Source organism: Pongo pygmaeus, chromosome 1 (genome assembly GCF_028885625.2).
Source record: "Pongo pygmaeus isolate AG05252 chromosome 1, NHGRI_mPonPyg2-v2.0_pri, whole genome shotgun sequence".
NCBI lineage: Eukaryota > Metazoa > Chordata > Mammalia > Primates > Hominidae > Pongo > Pongo pygmaeus.
Window position 1 is genome coordinate 155,098,336 of NC_072373.2, and position 9,870 is coordinate 155,108,205.

Here is a 9,870-nt window from a genome sequence, read left to right on the forward strand (position 1 = left end):
TTTTTAAAGTTAATGCCAATATTTCAAAATATTTTGCAAACAATTAGTGAACCAGTCCTATATCATTAGACAATGACTGCCTTTTATTGAACTAGCACCACCCTAATGCCCTAAAGGCATTTTTAAAACCATGTAAAGGAAAAGCATATTACATCCTGGGAAAAGAAGCAAAAATAATTGTGTGAATTGAGAAAAGACCACAAGATAAGGATAGCCTGCTTATTCTTATAATAGTCAACAATAGGATTTTGTAAGTTTTTTTAATAAACAGAGTAAAGAAACCAAAATCCTTCTTTTTTTTTTTTTTTTTTTCATTTGGTAATCATTGTATTTAGATCTGGTTCAGGATGAGGACTCCTTACTGCATCATTGATATACTTTCTGAGATTGACTAAACCTGTAAACCTGTTTGTTTGAAGTATAGATTCAGCCTTTTTAAAAAAAATTGTTAAGCTTGCAGTAATTGACAGAATCATTGTCAAAGGTAAAGGATTTACTTTACATTAAAGCTATTTATTGTAATTAGCTGGGGTGATCTTAGCTATCATGTCAATTCTAAGTAGTATCTACTCACTTGCTCCAGTCACTCAAGATACATTATTAAAGCTGCCAAAATACTGGCATTAGAAAACCCCAATTCAATTATTTGATTGCAATCCAATTAACCATGTTATAGACCATACATTGGAGCAAAGTGAGGAGTCCCTAAAACTTAGAAGTAAGACTACTTTCTAAACGTAAGGCAAGTAAGAATCATCAGGTTTTAGCTGATATTAACCATGTGTGGAAACTTAATGTGTGTGAGGTTGTGCATGGCTCATATAAATTACTATTTCAAACTCAATTTGCTTAGATTCCTTGCTAACAATGCTACTTTCTGATAAATAAATTAGCCCTCTGAGCATTTTGATCTGAAGAAAGGGATTCCCTGAATAATAGACAGACCCATTCCCATGATCACTGAAGAAAACCATATTCCTCATTGTAAATGAACATGTTGCTTCATGAGTCAGAACTCTGATGAGTTTAGCTAGCCTAAATCAGTCCTCAGGAGCTTATTCAATTCTGGGTACACTGAAAACAACAAAAAACAATAACTTCCCTGGGCATAAAGATATAGCTATGATATTATTAGCCCTCTTTAAATCTGTGTGGACAGCTAGCACTTCTTTTTATCCATAATCTCTCATTGAAATTTATTCTAAACATTTAAAAGCATTACACTATAGTTGTCAATATAGTAAGCTGATGTTAACATCACCATTATTTGATAAAATTCTAATTTAGGCACATAATTTTGGCAATTTGCAAAGTACCATTTGCTTCAGCTTATTATATTTCTCTGAGATACAAGCTGAATTTGACAAAGGAGAAAGGGCCGACTTGTCAAATATTTTATTTGTCTAGTAATTTGGCACTCTCGGTTCAACTACAACTATGTAACAAAGCAGTTTATGGTATCTAAAGAAAATATTTCAGAATTACACAAAATAGTTCAGAATGTTTATAGGAGTTCACCATATAAAGGTGAAACATGTTCCTTAAGAGTTGTCATTGAATTTGGACTCAGATTTAGAATAAAAAATTCTGGTGTCTTAAGTAAGGAATCTTTCCTGTTTCAAGAGAGTTCCTAAAAGTACTGTAATCTGTTTACAGAACCATGAAAACTGAGAACAATATAAATATTTATTCAGATAATATAATAACAGTAAAATACAATATGTGGGTGTAGCAGGAAAAAAGGGCACCTCAAAAGATATATTTACTTCCTAATCCCAAGAGCCTGGGAATATTACATAATAGAGCCAAAGATGCAATTACATTCAAGATCTTGAGAGAAGGAATTTATCCAGAATTGTTTGGTGGGCCCTAAATGTAATCACATATTATTATAAGGGTGAGACAGAGGGAAATTAGACATGTGGAAGAGAAGATACACTGAAGACAAGACAATGTAAAGGCAGAGCAGATAGAGATATGGCCACAAGTTGAGGAAGGCCAACAGCCACCAGAAGCTGGAGGAGGCAAGGAATGGATCCTTTCAAGAGCTTCTGGAGACAGTGTGGTCCTCTGACACCTTGATGTTGGACTTCTGACCTCCAGAACTCTAAGAATAAATTTCTGTTGTTTTAAGCCATCAAGTTTGTGATAATTTGTTATAGCAGCCACAGGTAACTAATACAGTTGAGTATATAGGCTTACAGAAGTTTTGTTACCCTCCTAACTTAAAAATCATGCTACTTCTTTTAATATTGGGTTACAGGTAGAAAGTACACAGTTGTACCTTGATGAAATGCATTGCAAGTTTACATAATATTTTGCCCATCAAAATGTTCTTTATTTTTAGTAAAATTCTGATATACTCCTGGCATCAAAAATATTTGGCTAGATTGTTAGGGGGTCAGGATGATTAAAAGTTAGGTTGTAGTTTAATTTATGTTTGTCATGATTTTTAAAAATAAATGAATAAAAACAGTAATAACATATAATCCTCATTTTTCTTTTTTCTCTGACTTTGCAGGTTTAACAGTGCACATTCTACAGCCAAAGAAAGGAGCACTTCTCTCAGATTCTATGCTTGAGTTTTGCATTTATTGATACTACTTGTGGAGAATTATTTATTTCCTTTCTCTCCCCTCACCTCTCAAATGCTTACTTTGTGGCTCTTATGTGTCATGAGTTGTTCAAAATGCTGGGAACATATCATAAAGCTGATATGGTCCTTATCTACAGGGTCACCACTAGCCCATTAGTGCCTTTGCACAAATTAGTAAAGGTACCTCCATTCAGCAGTTACATCCTAAGGGTATGGGTTTTGTCCAACTATGTAAAGCCCAGATTTTAGCCACACTTGCTCCCTTGGCTTAGTACTTTTGTGCAGAAAGCAACCTGCACAGCTATAGGCAGAAGCCCTGCATTGTCTCAAGAAGCTTATTATGCAGCCAAGGCAGATGCTTTTTCAGTTAGTATCTCTAGCACCTTTTTCTTTGAAAAAGAGACAAAAATTGTTTCCGGGTTAGATTAGTCTCCCCTTATCTGCTCCGGATATGTTCCAAGACTCCCAGTGGATGCCTGAAACCATCAATAACACTGAACTGTATGTATACTATGATTTTTTTCTGGCACATACTGCTGATGAGTTTTCATTTGGAAATTAGGCACAGTAAGAGATTAACAACAATACCTAATAATAAAATAGAACAATTATAATAATATGCTGTAACAAAAGTTATGTGAATGAGATCTCCTTTTTTCTATCTCTCTCTCTCTCAAAATACTGTAAGATTTTTGGATGGCAGTTGACTGCAGGTAACTGAAACCACAGAAAGTTAATTGATAGATAAGAGAGAACTTCTCTTCTGAATAGACCAGGCTCCATTTCCGAAGAAGATTGTGTACACCAGGGAATAGAGAAGCTGAGAAGGTGAATATTGAAACTTTCCACTGTTGTGTGCTTTCTGCCATAGAAGTTGGTGAATTTATCTTGACAAATTTTTGTGAACCTCATTCTTGCCCCACAGGCCAGAGAATTTATACTATTCTGTGTTTTTCAGGAGATGGCATGCTGAAGAACAAGCCTTGTATACGTTGGATATGAAACCAACTACTGTGATAGGAGGGAATATTTTGTGGGCTGTGGGCTGCTAAGATTTGTAGAGAGGTGCTAATGGACTGTGAGAAACTATTTGGAAAGATAATATAGCAAATGAAAAATATTATAAGAATACATTTATCCAGAGCTGAAACACACATGTGTTTAGTGAAAATACCATTTTTTCTGGGACTATTCAGAATGATCACATTGTGTCCGGAATTGGTGGGTTCTTGGTCTCACTGACTTCAAGAATGAAGCTGCGGACCCTCACGGTGAGTGTCACAGCTCTTAAGGTGGCGCGTTCCATATGAACTTTAAAGTAGTTTTTTCCAATTCTGTGAAGAAAGTCATTGGTAACTTGATGGGGATGGCATTGAATCTGTAAATTACCTTGGGAAGGATGGCCATTTTCATGATATTGATTCTTCCTACCCATGAGCATGGAATGTTCTTCCATTTGTTTGTATTCTCTTTTATTTCCTTGAGCAGTGGTTTGTAGTTCTCCTTAAAGAGGTCCTTCACATCCCTTGTAAGTTGGATTCCTAGGTATTTTATTCTCTTTGAAGCAATTGTGAATGGGAGTTCACTCATGATTTGGCTCTCTGTTTGTCTGTTATTGATGTATAAGAATGCTTGTGATTTTTGTACATTGATTTTGTATCCTGAGACTTTGCTGAAGTTGCTTATCAGCTTAAGGAGATTTTGGGCTGAGACAATGGGGTTTTCTAGATATACTATCATGTCATCTGCAAACAGGGACAATTTGACTTCCTCTTTTCCTAATTGAATACCCTTGATTTCCTTCTCTTGCCTAATTGCCCTGGCCAGAACTTCCAACACTATGTTGAACAGAAGTGGTGAGAGAGGGCATCCCTGTCTTGTGCCAGTTTTCAAAGGGAATGCTTCCAGTTTTTGCCCATTCAGTATGATATTGGCTGTGGGTTTGTCATAAATAGCTCTTATTATTTTGAGATACGACCCATCAATACCTAATTTATTGAGAGTTTTTAGCATGAAGGGTTGTTGAATTTTGTCAAAGGCCTTTTGTGCATCTATTGAGATAATCATGTGGTTTTTGACTTTGGTTCTGTTTATATGCTGGATTACATTTATTGATTTGCGTATATTGAACCAGCCTTGCATCCCAGGGATGAAGCCCACTTGATCATGGTGGATAAGCTTTTTGATGTGCTGCTGGATTCTGTTTGCCAGTATTTTATTGAGGATTTTTGCATCAATGTTCATCAAGGATATTGGTCTAAAATTCTCTTTTTTTGTTGTGTCTCTGCCAGGCTTTGGTATCAGGATGATGCTGGCCTCATAAAATGAGTTAGGGAGGATTCCCTCTTTTTCTATTGATTGGAATAGTTTCAGAAGGAATGGTACCAGCTCCTCCTTGTACCTCTGGTAGAATTCGGCTGTGAACCCATCTGGTCCTGGACTTTTTTTGGTTATTGATTATTGCCACAATTTCAGCTCCTGTTATTGGTCTATTCAGAGATTCAACTTCTTCCTGGTTTAGTCTTGGGAGGGTGTATGTGTTGAGGAATTTATCCATTTCTTCTAGATTTTCTAGTTTATTTGCGTAGAGGTGTTTGTAATATTCTCTGATGGTAGTTTGTATTTCTGTGGGATCGGTGGTGATATCCCCTTTATCATTTTTTATTGCATTTATTTGATTCTTCTCTCTTTTTTTCTTTATTAATCTTGCTAGCAGTCTATCAATTTTGTTGATCCTTTCAAAAAACCAGCTCATCACCAAGTCAATCCTAAGCCAAAAGAACAAAGCTGGAGGCATCACGCTACCTGACTTCAAACTATACTACAAGCCTACAGTAACCAAAACAGCATGGTACTGGTACCAAAACAGAGATATAGATCAATGGAAGAGAACAGAGCCATCAGAAATAATGCCACATATCTACAACTATCTGATCTTTGACAAACCTGACAAAAACAAGAAATGGGGAAAGGATTCCCTATTTAATAAATGGTGCTGGGAAAACTGGCTAGCCATATGTAGAAAGCTGAAACTGGATCCCTTCCTTACACCTTATACAAAAATCAATTCAAGATGGATTAAAGACTTAAATGTTAGACCTAAAACCATAAAAATCCTAGAAGAAAACCTAGGCAATACCATTCAGGACATAGGCATGGGCAAGGACTTCATGTCTAAAACACCAAAAGCAATGGCAACAAAAGCCAAAATTGACAAATGGGATCTCATTAAACTAAAGAGCTTCTGCACAGCAAAGGAAACTACCATCAGAGTGAACAGGCAACCTACAAAATGGGAGAAAATTTTTGCAACCTACTCATCTGACAAAGGGCTAATATCCAGAATCTACAATGAACTCCAACAAATTTACAAGAAAAAAACAAACAACCCCATCAAAAAGTGGGCAAAGGACATGAACAGACACTTCTCAAAAGAAGACATTTATGCAGCCAAAAAACACATGAAAAAATGCTCACCATCACTGGCCATCAGAGAAATGCAAATCAAAACCACAATGAGACACCATCTCACACCAGTTAGAATGGCAATCATTAAAAAGTCAGGAAACAACAGGTGCTGGAGAGGATGTGGAGAAATAGGAACACTTTTACACTGTTGGTGGGACTGTAAACTAGTTCAACCCTTGTGGAAGTCAGTGTGGTGATTCCTCAGGGATCTAGAACTAGAAATACCATTTGACCCAGCCATCCCATTATTGGGTATATACCCAAAGGAGTATAAATCATGCTGCTATAAAGACACATGCACACGTATGTTTATTGCGGCATTATTCACAATAGCAAAGACTTGGAACCAACCCAAATGTCCAACAATGATAGAGTGGATTAAGAAAATGTGGCACATATACACCATGGAATACTATGCAGCCATAAAACATGATGAGTTCACGTCCTTTGTAGGGACATGGATGAAATTGGAAATCATCATTCTCAGTAAACTATCGCAAGAACAAAAAACCAAACACCGCATATTCTCACTCATAGGTGGGAATTGAACAATGAGAACACATGGACACAGGAAGGGGAACATCACACTTCGGGGACTGTTGTGGGGTGGGGGGAGGGGGGAGGGATAGCATTGGGAGATATACCTAATGCTAGATGACGAGTTGGTGGGTGCAGTACACCAGCATGGCACATGTTTACATATGTAACTTACCTGCACGTTGCACACATGTACCATAGAGCTTAAAGTACAATAATAATAATAATAATAATAAAAAGAAAAAAAATATTTGATGTAAAAAGAAAAAAAAAAAAAGGTGGCGCGTCTGGAGTTTGTTCCTTCTGATGTTCAGATGTGTTCAGAGTTTCTTCCTTCTGGTGGGTTCTTAGTCTCGCTGGCTCGGGAGTGAAGCTGCAGTCCTTCGTAGTGAGTGTTACAGCTCTTAAGGCGGCGCATCTGGAGTTGTTAGTTCCTCCTGGTGGTCTCCTGGTCTCGTTGGCTTCAGGAGTGAAGCTGCAGACCTTCGCGGTGGGTGTTACAGCTCATGAAAACAGTGTGGACCCAAAAAGTGAGCAGTAGCAAGATTTATTGCAAAGAGCGAAAGAACAAAGCTTCCACAGTGTGGAAGGGGACCCCAGAGGGTTGCCAATGCTGGCTCAGGCAGCCTGCTTTTATTCTCTTATCTGGCCCCACCCACATCCTGCTGATTGGTAGAGCCCAGTGGCCTGTTTTGACAGGGCGCTGATTGGTGCGTTTATAATCCCTGAGCTAGATACTAAGGTTCTCCATGTCCCCATCAGATTAGTTAGATACAGAGTTTCCACACAGGTTCTCCAAGGCCCCACCAGAGCAGCTAGATACAGTGTCGATTGGTGCATTCACAAACCCTGAGCTAGACACAGGGTGCTGATTGGTGTGTTCACAAACCTTGAGCTAGATACAGAGTGCCGATTCGTGTGTTTACAATCCCTGAGCTAGATATAAAGACTCTCCACGTCCTCACCAGACTCCGGAGCCCAGCTGGCTTCACCTAGTGGATCCCGCACCGGGGCTGCAGGTGGAGCTGCTTGCCAGTCCCGTGCCGTGTGCTCACACTCCTCAGCCCTTGGGTGGTCGATGGGACCGGGCGCCATGGAGCAGGGGGCAGCGCTCGTCCGGGAGGCTCCGGCTGCACAGGAACCCACGGAGGCGGGGGAAGGCTCAGGCATGGCAGGCTGCAATCCCGAGGCCTGCCCTGCGGGAAGGCAGCTAAGGCCCGGCGAGAAATTGAGTTCAGCGCCGGTGGGCTGGCACTGCTGGGGGACCCAGTACACCCTCCGCAGCCGCTGGCCCAGGTGCTAAGTCCCTCATTGCCCGGGCTGGCAGGGCCGGCCGGCTGCTCCGAGTGCGGGGCCCACCAATCTCACGCCCACCCGGAACTCCAGCTGGCCCGCAAGCTCTGCACGCAACCCAGGTTCCCGCTCACGCCTCTCCCTCCACACCTCTCTGCAAGCTGAGGGAGTGGGCTCCGGCCTTGGCCAGCCCAGAAAGGGGCTCCCACAGTGCAGCCGTGGGCTGAAAGGCTCCTCAAGTGCCGCCAAAGTGGTAGCCCAGGCAGAGGAGGCGCCGAGAGCGAGCAAGGGCTCTGAGGACTGCCAGCACACTGTCACCTCTCAACATGACAAGGATGGAGACAGTTCTTAAATTCATAGTATATTTTGTTGTATTTTCACCTGCATCAGAAATATATGTGGATAAATTCTTCATCTGTCTTCCCAAAGTGAAGATATATTTGTATTGTTTGAAAAAAGAAATTATTACTCATTGTAAAGTTGAGAAGATTGTGGGACTTGGGCTGTGTGTATATACTTGTGCAATAAATAGGCATGTTTTACTTTAAAAAAGATAGTAAAAGATGAACATTTCCTCATATTACCTTATTATAGCATAGGGATTTAGGGACAGAAAAATAACTGATAAGCGATTTTTTTTAATCAGCAGAAAAATGCCTGAATCAGTAATCCAGCTTGCCAAATGGAGGGTGACATATAAAAAAGATTTGCATTTTAGAGGCTGGGATTGGGTGGGAGTGTAGGAAAAGATGTAAAGGGAGATAAAGTAACCAACAAGAGGCTACAAATAGAAGGCAGCCAAGAAAAAAAGACAGAGCCAAGATCTGGAAGATTCATTCCATCCTAAAATAAGTATCTCCACTGCTTAGTTAGGTTGAGAGAATGGTTTATGTTAAAACTGCCTATATGTGGGATAGCTCGCTATAATTTTCTCCTGAAATGATGGAACCATTCATTCAGTCATAATTAGGTTGGTCAAAACAGATAAAATTCTTTTTTGAGTTCTAACAGATAGATTATGTATGTACACTGTGTGGACAATTGAGTTTGACACAAAATAGCACTTGAGCAGAAAGTGAGATATCTTAAAAATGAGCCTTATTTTTTACCTTTTTTAACCTACAATGAACAAAAAGTCCCTGTAAAAAGTCATTTTTCTTTTCTTTAATTTCCATAACTGCTGACTATGAAAGGCAGATTTTTTCTTATCTAGTATCCTCGCAGTTTAGATTTTAAAAGGCCAGAAGGTTAAGTGTCTTTAGTTAAACAACTGTACTGTCTCTAACTGTTGGCTTGGAAGATGACTATAGAACTCATGTGAGCTCCATTCCAAACAAAACTCTGGCTTTTTCTGTTTTCATATTCAGGACAATGAGTTTGAAAAATAGACCCAGTCTTTTGACTATAACTGAGAGTACATAGTCCTGAAAAGATACACAGGTTGAACCAAATATTGACATAATTGACCAATGAGTCTTCATTTCAGAACATAGCTGAATGTGGCAGTGGTGGCCACATTAGTATATATTAGAAACTGTATCTTCAATGTAGTCGCATCCCTCTTCCTCCACTTCCCACAAAAATCTGGATCTTACTGAGTCTTGTTGGTTAACCTACATTTCTGATTCCTCATTCCTGAGTCAAAGTATCCTTGCTCCCAGCCCATATTGCGGCCACTCTTATAAGAAGAAAGATGTGTTAATTCACAAAAGAGGAGTGGAATGACCCAGAAAAACATTGCTGATCTAGAAAGCTCTTTGGAAATTGCCGAAACATGCCAAACTATAGGAAACAATTTTCAGATTCCAGAAGACTTTAATATTTACTGGAAGGAAGCATAATGTTGTGATGAAGAGTTAAGTCATATTTCCTGGATTTCTATTCCAGGTTCCATAGGACTTGCTTTGGACAAGTTAGTCAGCTTCTTTCTATGCCTCAGTTTCTTCATTATTAAAATGGTGATAATAACAGTACCA

At 39.3% G+C, this 9,870-nt stretch overlaps 1 long non-coding RNA gene across 1 annotated transcript; it reads left to right on the forward strand.

Annotated features, from left to right (window-relative positions):
* Positions 1-2,917: 2,917 nt before the first annotated feature.
* On the forward strand, positions 2,918-3,859 carry LOC134738514 (uncharacterized). Its single transcript, XR_010124244.1, has 3 exons — positions 2,918-3,097; positions 3,285-3,424; positions 3,555-3,859. It is a non-coding gene; the product is annotated as an uncharacterized LOC134738514 (long non-coding RNA).
* The last annotated feature ends 6,011 nt before the right edge of the window (positions 3,860-9,870 follow it).